The sequence below is a fragment of the Pseudophryne corroboree genome, chromosome 3 (genome assembly GCF_028390025.1).
Source record: "Pseudophryne corroboree isolate aPseCor3 chromosome 3, aPseCor3.hap2, whole genome shotgun sequence".
Classification (NCBI taxonomy): Eukaryota; Metazoa; Chordata; class Amphibia; order Anura; family Myobatrachidae; genus Pseudophryne; species Pseudophryne corroboree.
Genome location: NC_086446.1, coordinates 552681626 through 552697607, shown reverse-complemented (window position 1 = coordinate 552697607; position 15982 = coordinate 552681626). Strand labels below are relative to the sequence as shown.

The 15982-nt window shown below is 45.7% G+C and overlaps 1 long non-coding RNA gene across 1 annotated transcript in view; it reads left to right on the top strand.

Annotated features, from left to right (window-relative positions):
• The first annotated feature begins 8726 nt into the window (after window positions 1-8726).
• The window catches only part of LOC135058013 (uncharacterized), a 351258-nt gene continuing 344002 nt past the window's right edge, over window positions 8727-15982 (top strand). Inside the window, exon 1 of the long non-coding RNA XR_010244529.1 lies at window positions 8727-8792. This is a non-coding gene — a long non-coding RNA (uncharacterized LOC135058013). The remainder of the gene's footprint in view (window positions 8793-15982) is intronic.

The following is a 15982-nucleotide window of genomic DNA, read 5'->3' as shown; positions in this document are numbered from 1 at the left end:
AAAACCTACCTTGGATCTCTCTTTCCGGCAGACACAAGTCTGCTGGGGTTGAAAGACCTGCTGGTGACAAAATTGTCAAGTCAAGCGGAACGCGACCTGTCAACATCTCCTCCTTCACATTCTCCCGCAACTGGGGGTGCGAGGAAAAGGCTCAGAATTCCGAGCCCACCTGCTGGCGGTGATGCAGGGCAGTCTGGAGCGACTGCTGATGCTGACATCTGGTCCGGACTGAAGGACCTGACAACGATTACGGACATGTCGTCTACTGTCACTGCATATGATTCTCTCCCCATTGAAAGAATGGTGGAGGATTATATGAGTGACCGCATCCAAGTAGGCACGTCAGACAGTCCGTACTTATACTGGCAGGAAAATGAGGCAATTTGGAGGCCCTTGCACAAACTGGCTTTATTCTACCTAAGTTGCCCTCCCACAAGTGTGTACTCCGAAAGAGTGTTTAGTGCCGCCGCTCACCTTGTCAGCAATCGGCGTACGAGGTTACATCCAGAAAATGTGGAGAAGATGATGTTCATTAAAATGAATTATAATCAATTCCTCCGTGGAGACATTCACCAGCAGCAATTGCCTCCACAAAGTACACAGGGAGCTGAGATGGTGGATTCCAGTGGGGACGAATTGATAATCTGTGAGGAGGGGGATGTAGACGGTGATATATCGGAGGATGATGATGAGGTGGACATCTTGCCTCTGTAGAGCCAGTTTGTGCAAGGAGAGATTACTTGCTTCTTTTTTGGTGGGGGTCCAAACCAACCCGTCATTTCAGTCACAGTCGTGTGGCAGACCCTGTCACTGAAATGATGGGTTGGTTAAAGTGTGCATGTCCTGTTTATACAACATAAGGGTGGGTGGGAGGGCCCAAGGACAATTCCATCTTGCACCTCTTTTTTCTTTAATTTTTCTTTGCGTCATGTGCTGTTTGGGGGGTGTTTTTTGGAAGGGCCATCCTGCGTGACACTGCAGTGCCACTCCTAGATGGGCCAGGTGTTTGTGTCGGCCACTAGGGTCGCTTAGCTTAGTCACACAGCTACCTCATTGCGCCTCTTTTTTTTCTTCTTTGCGTCATGTGCTGTTTGGGGACTAGTTTTTTGAAGGGCCATCCTGCGTGACACTGCAGTGCCACTCTTAGATGGGCCAGGTGTTTGTGTCGGCCACTTGGGTCGCTTATCTTAGTCACACAGCTACCTCATTGCGCCTCTTTTTTTTCTTCTTTGCGTCATGTGCTGTTTGGGGAGTGTTTTTTGGAAGGGCCATCCTGCGTGACACTGCAGTGCCACTCCTAGATGGGCCAGGTGTTTGTGTCGGCCACTTGGGTCGCTTATCTTACTCACACAGCTACCTCATTGCGCCTCTTTTTTTTCTTCTTTGCGTCATGTGCTGTTTGGGGAGTGTTTTTTGGAAGGGCCATCCTGCGCGACACTGCAGTGCCACTCCTAGATGGGCCAGGTGTTTGTGTCGGCCACTTGGGTCGCTTATCTTACTCACACAGCTACCTAATTGCGCCTCTTTTTTTCTTTGCGTCATGTGCTGTTTGGGGAGTGTTTTTTGGAAGGGCCATCCTGCGTGACACTGCAGTGCCACTCCTAGATGGGCCAGGTGTTTGTGTCGGCCACTTGGGTCGCTTATCTTACTCACACAGCTACCTCATTGCGCCTCTTTTTTTCTTTGAGTCATGTGCTGTTTGGGGAGTGTTTTTTGGAAGGGCCATCCTGCGTGACACTGCAGTGCCACTCCTAGATGGGCCAGGTGTTTGAGTCGGCCACTTGGGTCGCTTATCTTAGTCACACAGCTACCTCATTGCGCCTCTTTTTTTTCTTCTTTGCGTCATGTGCTGTTTGGGGAGTGTTTTTTGGAAGGGCCATCCTGCGTGACACTGCAGTGCTACTCCTAGATGGGCCAGGTGTTTGTGTCGGCCACTTGGGTCGCTTATCTTACTCACACAGCTACCTCATTGCGCCTCTTTTTTTTCTTCTTTGCGTCATGTGCTGTTTGGGGAGTGTTTTTTGGAAGGGCCATCCTGCGTGACACTGCAGTGCCACTCCTAGATGGGCCAGGTGTTTGTGTCGGCCACTTGGGTCGCTTATCTTACTCACACAGCTACCTAATTGCGCCTCTTTTTTTCTTTGCGTCATGTGCTGTTTGGGGAGTGTTTTTTGGAAGGGCCATCCTGCGTGACACTGCAGTGCCACTCCTAGATGGGCCAGGTGTTTGTGTCGGCCACTTGGGTCGCTGAGCTTAGTCATCCAGCGACCTCGGTGCAAATTTTAGGACTAAAAATAATTTTGTGAGGTGTGAGGTGTTCAGAATAGACTGAAAATGAGTGGAAATAATGGTTATTGAGGTTAATAATACTTTGGGATAAAAATGACCCCCAAATTCTATGATTTAAGCTGTTTTTTAGGGTTTTTTGAAAAAAAAAAAAAACGAATCCAAAACACACCCGAATCCAACAAAAAAAATTCGGTGAGGTTTTGCCAAAACGCATTCGAACCCATAACACGCGGAACCGAACCCAAAACCAAAACACAAAACCCGAAAAATTTCCGGTGCTCATCAGTAGCGTTAAACTCAGCACTCCCAGAAAACGCTCTCCAACGGTCCGGATCCACCCCTCCACGCCTCCTTGCTGTCAATCTTCTTAGCGTTTGCCGCTGCAACCGCTCCCGTCGGAAGCCGAGATGTAACCCGATGGCCTCTGTCGACGGGCAACATCATGCACGCGCCCTGCGCCCGCCGTGCATGCGCATTCCGCACCCGTTCGCACAGTAGCAAAAAATCGCTGAGTGCGAACGGGTTGGAATGACTCCCAATGTGCAAATGTTTAAACTCAGCTACATAAAAACTTCCCACCCACCTCCCTAATAGCCTTATTTCCCTCTTAATTTCATTATCTATTGACAGTAACACCATCTTTTTGAGCCTAAAGTTGTTCTGTCTGAGTTATCCTGGACTCCACTATTTCAAACCATACACTTTCACAGTACTGCCAATTCCACCTTAGTAAAATCTCCAGGATTTGACCCTTTCTCACCCTGGGGGCAACTAAGACCACTCACTGGTCATCTCTAGACTGGACTACTGTAACCTCCTTTTAGCCTTCTTCCTTGTCTCCCATTACTGCTCTCCACTTTAATCTGAATGCTGCTGCCGGGCTCATCTTCCTCTCCAAACATACTGTATCTGCCTTTCCTCTGCTATAGGCCCAACACCAGTTGCCCTTCCTTTTCAGAACCCAATTAAAACTCATCACACTCTTAAACAAAGCCCTCACCCAATCATCTCCTATATACATCACTCACTTCATTCCACAAAAAAAATGCCTCCTCTGCTCCCAACTGATTTCTTCCTCCCACTCATGCCTTCAATATTTTGACCGTGCTCCCCATCACTGGAACTCTCTCCCTCTACCTCTCTTCAAAGCTTCAAAAGAGTTCTTAAGATCCACTTCTTTATCAAAGCCTTCAAGATCTCACCCTTACCCACTGCTCCATGCAACTTGCTCACTATGGGGGTCATTCCGGTTGATCATAGCTGTGATAAATTTAGCACAGCTACGATCATCTTCCCAGACATGCAGGGGGAAAAGTACAGGGTTAGTCTGCCCCGCATGTCAGTCCGGACTTCCTCCCCTGCACAAGTACAAAAGCATCGCACAGCGGCAATGCTTTTGTACTTGAAGAGTAACTCCCGGCCAGCACAGCTCCTGCGGCTGGCCGAGAGTTACTCATCACTGCCATGGGTCGCAGCAGCTGCGTGTGACATCACACAGCCACTGCGGGCCACCCCCCTCACGGTCCGGCCACGCCTGCATTGGCCTTACCGGGCCCCGAAAATGGCGGCCAAATGCTGCCATGCTGCCACCTCCTGCCCAGCAACTGGCTCTGCCTGTCAATCAGGCAGAGGTGATCGCTAGGTAAAGACGGCCTTTGGCCATCTGGCATGCACTGGTGCACTGCGGCGCCAGCGCACTGCGGCGCCAGCGCATATGCAGTTCCGACCCGATCACTGCAAACAACTGCAGCATGCGATCGGGTCGGAGTGACCCCCTATGTCTCCCCTCAATGTCACCACTGTGTATGTCTGCCACTCTCCTGTAGAATGCAAGCTCTCTTTAGAAAGATTGTATTCTCTCATGTGCTTTTTTATTATCTATACCATCATCTCCTCCCCATTGTCAACAATGGCACAAAACCTTTAGGTTCTGATGGCACTGCATGTTTGGGTATTATGACTGTTGATGCAGCAATGTTTATAAACCTTGTAGTCCATGTTCTGCAATGTTTTTTCTTGTTTCGTTTATGTATATGCATATTGTAAGGCTCTATGAACATCTTATGGTGTCAGTTAAATAAAGGATAATAATAATACGTAATAATAATAATAATAATAATAATAATGTGCATGGGAGTATATATAATTGGTGCTGGGTGTGTGGTGCCCACACAGCACACTTTGCACCCATTCACAGTACTTACAGTACCTCTCCATCAGTGCAGCAGATAATGGGGGTCATTCCGAGTTGATCGCTAGCTGCCGTTGTTCGCTGCAAAGCGATCAGTGAAAAACACGGCTAAACTGCGCACGCGTAAGCACCGAAATGCACACGCACGTCGTATGGGTACAAAGTCCTTTGTGGTTTTGCGCTGGTTCTAGCGATGATTCCAAACACACAGCCGATCGCAAGGAGATAGACAGGAAGTGGGCATTTCAGGGTGGCAACTGACCGTTTTCAGGGAGTGTTTGGTAAAACGCAGGCATGGCAGAAAAAACGCAGGCGTGGCTAGGCGTTCGTTGGGCGGGTGTGTGACATCAAAAGCTGTCCCCTGTTGTTAAAATCAACGCACACGAAGAGTAACTACAGGGCTGGCCTTGTTTTGCACAAAAAGATTTTGCAGGCTCTCTGCTGCACAAGCGTTCACACTTCTGCAAAGCGAAAATACACTCCCTAGTGGGCGGCGACAATGCTTTTGCACGGCTGCTAAAAACTGCTAGCGAGTGATCAACTCGGAATGACCCCCATTACCGGGTGCCATGATTACGGAGATCTGCACTACAGATATCACTTGAAACATGGGCCAGATTCTACAGAGGATTTGCATCAGTGAGAGATGGGGGCCCCAGCATGAAGGCTACATGGGACCCTGATAAAGTGAGAGATTATTTGAAACCATCAACAGCACTTCTCACAACCTTGCATGGGCTTCAAAGATTAATGTATGTCCTTCACTTTTTTGGCCACGGGGTCAGTCTGTGTTTTTACTTTTCTCAAGTGTTACTTGCTCCTAACAAACTTGCACATACATACACTTCACGTGTCATTATATTATGTGGCATGAGTTGTAGTTAGAACTGTATAATTTTGAAAGAATACCTTGGAGGCTGCAGATTACACACATGTTGCACTAATCCCACTTCTTCAAGCCTCCAAGTATGACATTACTATCACCATTTCCACACTCTCTGCAGGTGGTCTTTGAGGCAAGCATGAAAATCATGAGTGTAATGGCAAGCTTTCCTGGCTTGTGCCATGATGTCAATAACCTTGCCTGCTCAGCTCTCAGGGTAAAGAAAAGTTGTTTAAGGTTAATAACTCAAGTTGAGCATATTTAACTTTTGTACCATTGTATACCTAATACTAATTTTTCATTTTTTTTTGGTAAATACAATAAGCATGATTTGTATAAAGTATTGTGTGTCATTCTAGGTGACTCAGATACAGACTGCTGCCTAGCACAGATACAGTATATTGTATACAGAATGGAGTGTTTGCCAATTTGCAGTGTCTCTTGTGTGTTTTCACACTGTACATTCTCTAAAAGCAAGTATATGAAGTATGGATGATACTGAGTCATACTCATTTGGTTGGATCTATATTTGTGAGTGAATGGGCATAACATGGTTGTAACCAGAGGTTCTTATGTAGGTAAACCTCAGAGAGCAGAAGCAGAACTACAGGCTGTGCAGCCGGTGCATTGCACCTGGGCCTGCCTCAGTTAAGGGGCCTACATCAGCCAGCAATACATGAGTCTGACTGACTCAATATAGGTTGCCAACCGCAGCAGGCCCTCTGATGCTGAGCGACTGTCAGCTGTCCAAGCCAAGAGGGAGGAGGGCAGGTGGAAGGGGAAGGAGGGGCCACTGTTTATACTCCCCCTACTCCTCCCCTTTTTTTCTCAGACCCCTGCTTCCTCTCTGATTGGTGCTGTCTTTTCCACCGGAGCCAGGATAATGTCAAGGGCTAGTGCTTCCATTAGGCAACTTCCTAGGGGCACTGAGACCTGAGGGGGCAGCCCGCTGTGGCTGAAAAAAAAAAAGGATGTTTCTTCTTTTGGATGATCCTTGCAATGGCCGCGGGTTTTATTAGCCAAAGCTGCTGTAGCAATGCTCTACCTAATCTTTTTCCTGTCCCTGTCACAACTGCACAAAAGGGCCCATAGCATATTGTTGCACCTGGGCCCACCACTCTCTATTTCTGCCACTGTCAGAATGGATGCCTTAGCTGATTTTCAGGCAATTCAGTGTTGGATAAGAATGTAACCACATCTGTTTTTATGCATACTGTATTACTTGCATGTGGTATATGGCCGATGTGAGTCCAGGCTGATAATTATGATGATGGCTATGAAACTGAAGTTATGAGGAGGTCAATCTGTGAAGATGAATACAAGTCTCCATGCTGGCAAACATATGCATCAAGTTCTGTGCATGCAATGCTGGAATAATTTTAGTCAATTTGCATCAGCTGTATAATAAACTCCATAATGTGGTTCATTTATCCACTAGAAATGTGCCTGAATAATGTGGTGGTGTGCTTCCGGTTTAAACAAAAGAATAGTCTTACAATTTTTGTGCAGTGAACTGAAATAAAAGCAGCAAGTTCCGTGAACAAAAAGACAAATGAGACACTGGTTACTTGAAATGCAAAGTAATTGTGAAATGGATGTGCAGGTACTTTATGTTAATCCCAGGCAGATGAATTAAAAACCCTTGTGGCAAATGAATGCCAAGATTTTTTTATATACAAATTTCTTTGTATATAAAAAAGTATTGTGACTTCTATACTGTATGTTAAAAAAATGTTCCCTTAGAATGGATGTTTATCCCTGATAAGACGGGACAATAGATAATGAAAGGGTTATAATAATAATAATAATTAATAATAATTTTATTTATATAGCGTTCTTTCTCCAACAGGACTCAAGGCGCTTTACAGATATCAAAAACAATGTACATGATACAGAGGATTTGAGTAATACAGCAATATCGACATAAAAGAAAACCTTTAGCACACATAAGCATAATGCAGGATGGGTGTAGGCATTTTGGGTAGTAACTTCCAAGGGTTGTGTATTCCACCCTCATAAGGTACCAGGTGCGGCAGCCATCTTGGGCGCACAGCGTAGGATTACCCAGGGTGGAATAGTCTACCCCTAGAAGAGATGACACAAAATAGGGGTGATTTATGAGTCCTACAGTTCAGAGTAGGGTTCCATCAAAACCATCAGGCCTATGTATTTTTCATCCCATCCACAAGTGTATAACACATTTGTTAAATCATACAACCAGTATATACAGAAATACTGTACATAGGTCAAATGTAAAACAAATTCTTTTTATTGGATAATGTCCCCCTTGTTTATACCGTTTGAGGCAGATGGTGAGTGCAAACAGGTGGTAAACACCAAAGTAATGGAAATTTGGCAAAGGTTTGAACACTACACACCAAGTTTTTGCATGAAGGTTAAGTTTAGTGGGGTCTGCTGGATAATGCTGGCATGGCATCTGCTTACACAGCATTTCAAATCATAGGATCCTTTTTCAGGTGTACAGTAGTTGCCTGCTTCTCACTAAGGGGGTCATTCCGACCCGATCGAACACTGCAGCTGTTTGCAGCGGTGTGATCAGTTCAGAACTGCGCTGCGCTGGTGCCGCAGTGCGACAGCGCATGCCAGACAGCCGAAGGCTGTCGTTGCCTAGTGATCACCTCTGCCTGATTGACAAGCAAAGGCGGTCGCTGGGGGGAGGGGCAGCATGGTGGCATTTGGCCAATGTTTTAGGGGTGCGGTCCGGCCAATGCAGGCATGGCCGGACTGTGCAGGGGGCGGGCCGCAGCCGCTGCAACCCAGAGCAGCTACGAGTAACTCCCGGCCAGCCACAGGAGCTGCGCTGACTGGGAGTTACTCTACAAGTACAAAAACATCGCCGCTGTGATTGTATTTATTATTTAATATTCACAAAATCAGGGCCTTCTGCCAGTAACAGCTGCTCCTGTTCCCATAGAGCAGTATGTGCTCACCGGTTCTTGAGATGCTGCCTTGTCTTAAACCTCTAGCAGTAATGGCTCACACAATAGGCTGGAGACCACAAGGTAATAAATCTGGAGTGTAGCTGCAGGATGACTGGCAAGGCAAGGGTTAACAGCAGACAGACTGGATACTGGAATGGTAATTGCAGACAGCCTTGACTAGATATGATGACTGAAGACTGTAGGACTGAATATCATACCTCACAACATGACCCTCTCCAGGAGGGACAAAATGCTCTGCTCCTGGACTTCTCTCTTAATTTGTAATTGCCGGCAACTGTTTTGAACAGGTTAATGGATAAGAAAGGTGTTTCAGCACAGGTGTAGGCAAGCATACATTAAGAAAGAAGTCCAGGAGCAGAGCATTCTGTCCCTCCTGGAGAGGGTCATGTTGGGAGGTATGCTGAATATGCACTGGTAACTGAAGAATTATAACTGAAGTAACAGTGTCGCAGGTGAACACAGCCAGGTGATGGTTAACTACTGGGAAGCACACAGGTGATGGGTGTGTACTGTAATTGAAAGCAGAGTGCTGTCAGCATGAAAGTTGATAGGTATGATATAAGGCTTATGAAAGCCACATACTTTGTTACATACTGTAAGTAAATCTTCAATGATTTCATTATTTTAGATGTACTATAATTGGATTTTATTTATGTTTTTAAAATAAGACTTTAATAACACCAGTACAGTAGCTTAACATGGAAAATGTTTAGAAATTTATCAATATTCAAATTTCAGAGCCAGATGACCAGCGAAACTTTGCACATTATTGTGTCCATTGTATAAGATGACTGACAGAAAGACCCACATGCTGATTATGTTGAATGACATGTAGTGGTAGTGGTGGTGGTAGGAGGGAAAGGTAACCATGTTATTTAAGAAAATGGCCATGGCTCTCTTATTTATCTGACTAATAAGAGTGAGATACATTTTTACTAAAGGGCTATTGTTTTGTATGTGTATAATTAGGTTTTATACTGATTTATAAAAGAAATATTATATTACACATTGTTTGTGATATTAAATATTTATACATTTTATCTTCTGTTGTTTTGGACTATAACATTTACCATACAGTACTGGTGGTTAGCATTTATTTTACTTAGACTGATCTATGTTGCTTTTCAGTGTAGTTTTTGTTCTTTAGAGTGGATTTAAGTCACTGAGGGGGTTATTCAGGTTTGTTAGCAAACCAAAAATGTTAGCAATTGGGCAAAACCATGTTACACTGCAGGTCATGTAGATGTAACATGTGCAAAGAGATTTATATTTAAAATCACCACATTACTGTGCTTTTTTGGTTTGCTAACAATTCTGAATAAGGCGCTAAGTCCACATGTGGACATCAGCAATGTTTAATTAATTAATTTTGTATTTTTGCAATTGGATATTTTCCCTTTATTTTTAAGGCTAGTGTCAGAGTTACAATTTTGTTCTTTTATGGGTATACAGTATATGTTTGATGAACTTTTTTGGCATTGTAAAATGTCTTATATTTTTAACAATGCCAATTGCAATTTCTTGTTAATTGAAGTACTACTGTACATTCTTTTATTTTGTTGAAAGTCCCCATAAGTGCATGTTTAAGAAAGGTTTTTGTTTCCGTGTACAGGTTATTGAAATTTTCCAGTCTATAGTATATTTATTCATAGAATAATTATTTTGTGCCTGTGAGGACAGCACCTAATAGTGGGATCTTTTAAATAACCTAGGTAGATTGTTTCAAACAAAACACAGTTTATTCTGTAGATGGCAAACACCAGACAGATGCGATGCTGTTAGGGCGCTTTAAGAGAGGAGGAGGCCCGTGTTCAGCCTCCTCCATTCGGGCTCCCTTCTCTCTGCCTGGAGCGCTGTAGAGTCTGAGCACTAGAGGGCTCATACTCTACTGCGCAAGCGCAGATCTCTGGGAAAATGGCGCGGTGACCATTTTCCCTGAGATTTCTCTACTGCGCATGCGCAAAACTCCGTGAAATGGCCGCGGAGCCATTTTCACTGTGTTTTCACAGTGCTGCAGATGCCGACACTGGACTCCGGAGGGGTGAGTATTTTAAAAATGGGTGCAGCGTGTGCGGTGGGGGCCCCCTCTGGATTCAGGGGCCCATGTGCACTGCACACACTGCACCCATTATAGAAACGCCAGTGGAGGCTGTGCAGGTATAGAATACACAGGTCACAGAAGCGCAATTACTGATCACCAATGCAGTTAAAAACACAGGTTATATTCCCATGATGCTGGAGTGGTAGGCAGTCAATTTACCGGTTGTCGGGATCCTGGCTGTCATTAGACTGACGCCAGAATCCTGACTACCGGTGAAATACCGGTGGTCGGAATTCCCACTGAGGTGGTGGTCCATGCCACCACCCGTGTGGGAATATAACCCTCTGGTGACCTAAGGTCACCACCAGGCTGAAAGCATGGCAAGTGCAGTGAGCCCACAAGGGGACATGCTGCGCTCACCACCGGTATGCCGGCTGTTGGGATCCCGGTGTTAGCCTCCTGACCACTGGGATCCTGACAGCTGGGATATCATACTGATCCCCTTGGAGCTAGTGGTGGATGAATTAGGGGCAATAGCCAGATTGTGATTAGTGGGGAAATGATAAAACTTATCTCTGTGTGTCCATCCCTCATGGTAGTTGGTGCTGAGTGTTCTTCTTCCATGGCAGTTGGTGACTGTTGACCATGATCTGAATACACTAAAAATTTAAATCAGACCTATTGTTTTCTCATATCTGAATAAATATTGCACATGACAACATTTAAGAATAGCTTGTCTAACTTATAGAACAATAAATAAAAATACCCACAACATACAATGACATCAACATATCAGAACAACAAATAATAATAAACTGTTGTTCGGGGTACACAGACAGGTGCACTGGATCACAAATGCCTTTGTGCTTTAATCATACTGTTTGGTTTCACAGCCCCCATAATACTGTACATACGTCTATTGTGATTTCTTGTCATGGTTGGCCATCCAGAAAGTAAAATTGTATTTTTGCCGATTTGCAACTCTCCCAAAAAAAAACACTTAAACTCATTGATTTGATCAAATTGTTGCTTGATAAATTGATGTCTTTTGGATTTTAGAACTCAATGAGTTTAATCCATCCCAACCATCCTATGAATATATATACTGTTCAAGTTTGTGTTGTTAACTTAACTTTAATGGCAGTATTCAAATGATATATTGCGCTCAATCTCCTGTCTAAAGTTCCCATAGTAATCAGGTTTAGCTGCGTAAAGGGTTGGGTGCATTACTACCCCGGGGGGGGGGGGGGGGAGTGAGTTGAAATGATGATACCACACCTCTCTGCAATAATAGAACGGGTGCGGGAGGGGGCTGAAAGAATTGAATTCCACCCTATGTATCATATTGAAAGTTAAGTCTCATGGGGGCGTGGTTTGGCCAGCAGCAAGAGCAGATGTGCTGTCCACGAGCTCCTGCCTGCCACTGCCTAAAGTTACACTCACCGGTGACCTGGGGTAACCTACTGCTGTTGCTGCTGACCTCCGGGTGTCACCTGGGCCTGGGGAGCTGTGCTGCGGAGCCGAGGGATGCTTCTCGGTGTCCCTGCAGGTTGCGGCCTCCCCCCCGACACTGATGCCGGGACCTCAATTTTCTGCTGTGTGCCGGCTTCACCCACCCTCTTCCTGCGGCACTTGGAGATGGACCTCCTTCCTGGGAAGCATGGACACCTTCTTCCACCCTCCCCTTGTGGCATCAGGGATGGACCTCCTCACCTGGGAGCGCGGACATCTCCCCCCAGCTCTAGTGACCGTGCCGCTCCGTGCATCCTGCGGCTCCCTCTCATTACTGGGTGGCCGGATGGCAGGGCAGCTGGACACCTCCCACCTGGTCTCCTCTCTGCACTTGGCGAGGCTGCAACGCTTGGCCACCTGGTGCTGGGGGTCCCTAGATCTGAGGCTGCGGCACACTGTGGGGACATCTGAAAGGGTCCCACCACTGATGGAACAGTGCAAACAGTGGTGAGTCACCATAACTAGCCTACTACTATTATCTCCCTAGTATCTGCTCTCCATGTTGTATACTGTCCATTTTTATAGCTGAATATAAAAGTGAGGCCTGGGCCACCCCAGTGCCTAGCTGCCCTGCATGTCACTCACAGTTGTGGTTGACCCTGATTAAACTTGTACTTCAGCTGATTCTAGGCTCTTTTACGGTTACACTGATGCAGGGCTAAGCACCAATATGTGGCCGAGATGACCGCTTGCTGATATACCTATGTCTCCCCCAGCTCCCTCTTAACACCCTCTCTTGGAGCAACTTTGAAATCAGTGACAACTTTTGTATCTTCTATACTTTTGAAAATGGCTCAAAAACAGAAGAAAGCTCAACAAGCCTCTGCAAACTTTTTTTGGCACTAGGTATAAAGGCTCTCAGAATATGACGCAATCACAGGAGTCCCCTTCTTCTCCTCTCTCTTTGGAGACGTGCATTGATCCGCAGATCCAGGCAGTGATGGCAGGCCTTTTAGAGGGAGTGCAGTCAGCATTTAAACGGGAACTCTCCAAAGCCGTTATGGAATTTAAAACTGAGATTGCCTCTCTTGGAAACAGGACAGACGCTCTGGAGACTAAAACGGATGATCTCTGCTGATCACAACTCCAACTGGATAAAGAACTTTCGAGGCTCCATGCTGAGGTTGATACCCTGAAGGAGCGGCAGGAGGATCAGGAGAATCGCTCCTACGCAATCATTTGCGGATCCGTAAAATGGCAGAATCGGCGACAAGTTCCGCATTGTCCTCCTTGAAAGATCTTTTTCAACACTTGGTACCTGAGCTGACTGACGAAGACTGCCTTTATGACAGAGCACACAGAGCCCTGCGATCCAAACCTTTGTCATCGCAACCTCCTAGGGACGTCATAGTCCGTCTGCATTATTAATGTTCAAAGGAGAAACTTATTGCCTCAACCCGGGACTCCTCGAATATTCCTTATCTAGGCATGCAATTGCAGAAGAACCAGGACTTGACCCCCTCGACCATTCAAAAACGACGAGCTTTTCAGCCGATCACCAAGATTCTTTGTCAACATCAGATACGCTACCAATGGGGATTCCCTTTTATGCTGCATCTTCTTGTCAACGGAACCTCTTATGCGGTGAACTCAAGGACAGGAACTGTTGAGTAAACTTGATCTTCTTCCGGAGTCTTCCCGCATCCTCTGCTACTAGGTCTACATCCCTGAAACCTCAACGTCCTGGCCCACCTCAGCCAAATTGGACGAGGGTGTACCATTCTCGAGATAAGGACAGTGACCCTACTTGATCATTTGCCCTCTTGACTCTCTTGTTGCTTTTTACTGGAGGCATCCCTTGGAATTGGACTGTTTGACCCTCGTTCCATGGTCCTCCCTCATATCCATGATATTCCATGGTTTGTTTTCATCTGTTTTTTTACAAATGCCCCACTCTTAATGTTTGCTATATAACTGGTTTCATTATAATTTTTGTACTTATGTCTGTTACTGATAGTTGGAGACCCTCCCTGAGCTTGCTGACCCGGTCGCTGCTCCTTGGACTTCCCAGCTACTGCATATGTTACTAAGTTAATGTATTCTATAACTCTTTCCTTATTGTGGTGTTTGCTCAACGTTCTACATTTGTGTTTCTCCCCCGCCTCTCCTACTATGTTCCCTCCCCCTCCCCGTTCCTTACCCCCTTTTTTCCTTCCAACTCTCCTTTTTCTCCCCTTTCTTAACCTGTGTCTGGGAAAGAGAGTGCATGTGCCCACTTGCCTAGGCCTAGGCCACTCTGCACGCGGTCCGGCTACTCCACTAGGTATGCTAGGTTTTTTTTGCCACCACCTCCATGCTCCCTTTCATATATATTATGTTTTATTTGTTATCTATTTGTTTTGCGGTCCTATTACAGGATCCATATTTACAGGGTTTCTACCCATTCGGGCTCTTTTACCACTCTTTTCTTAGTTTTTCTTTGTTTTTCTTCTCTTTTTCTCCTTTCTTGTCTCCTTTTTCCCTTTTTTCTTTTTGGTCCTTGTGGTGGGTCCCAAGTAGTTTCTCATGTTACCAACTAATGCTGTTTGGGGGACGGACTCTGAGGGACTTTCGTCTCCGTGTGCTACACCTATATGCAGTAGTAGCTGAGCCTCTATTTTTCACATTGCCATGCCCCTAAAGTTATCTGTTAATGTGAACGGGCTTAACTCCCCTAAGAAACGTATAATGGTTTTGGGGGCCTGTAGACGGGAGAAAGCCAACGTGGTGTTTCTCCAAGAAACTCATCTCACAGGTACCCACACCCAACTCCGAGGCAAGTCATTTTCGCAGACCTATTTTGCGTCAGCAGATTGTAAAAAAACGTGGAGTGGCTATTTTAATTAATAAATGTATTCCATTTGTACATAGCAAAACTGTAGCCGACTCAGAGGGACATTATTTAATGGTTATTGCCACCATTCGTACGGAGGTTTTTACTCTGATTTCTCTGTACGGTCCTAATCAGGATCAACCCTAAATCTTCAATTCCCTCTTTTGACACATTGGCAAAATGGCGCAGGGTCACATCGTGTTGGACAGGGACTTTAATACTATACTTGATCCCCTACTTGATCGGACTGGCCCCCCCTTGGCCTCTAGGGCTTCACATCCACTAGCGGCTTCTCTTAAGTACCATGATTTGCATGATTCCTGGCGTCTTCGGCACTCTGTGGCAAGGGAGTATACTCACTATTTGGCCCCACACCGACACTATTCCCGGATAGATATGATCCACATCTCATCTTCCATTGCCTCTAAGATTACTGATGTGGGAATGACCCCTTTTACTTGGACTGACCACTCGGGGGTTTATATCTGTCTTGACCTCTATCACTCTCCACATTGTGATCGCAAATGGCGGCTTGATTACTCTTTACTACTTCACTCGACAATATCGGTGGAAATAAAAACAGCCATAGAATATTACTTTGAGAATGTCACACCTGATGTCTGCCTAGTATTGGGGGTCATTCCGAGTTGTTCGCTCTGTATTTTTCTTCGCATCGCAGCGATTTTCCGCTAACTGCGCATGCGCAATGTTCGCACTGCGACTGCGCCAAGTAAATTTGCTATGCAGTTAGGTATTTTACTCATGGCATTACGAGGTTTTTTTCTTCGTTCTGGTGATCATAGTGTGATTGACAGGAAGTGGGCGTTTCTGAGCGGAAACAGGCCGTTTTATGGGAGTGTGTGAAAAAATGCTACCGTTTCTTGGAAAAACGCGGGAGTGGCTGGAGAAACGGAGGAGTGTCTGGGCGAACGCTGGGTGTGTTTATGACGTCAAACCAGGAACGGCAAGCACTGAACTGATCGCAGATGCCGAGTAAGTTTGAAGCTACTCAGAAACTGCTAAGAAGTGTCTAATCGCAATTTTGCTAATCTTTCGTTCGCAATTTTGATAAGCTAAGATTCACTCCCAGTAGGCGGCGGCTTAGCGTGTGCAAAGCTGCTAAAATCAGCTTGCGAGCGAACAACTCGGAATGACCACCATTGTATGGGAAGCGCATAAAGCCACCTTACGAGGCTTTCTTATGGTGAGGACCTCTTTGCTGCGTAAAAAAGCGACGCAGGAGATCCATTTGTTAGAAACCCAAATTGATGGCCTGGTTGCTCAACATAAA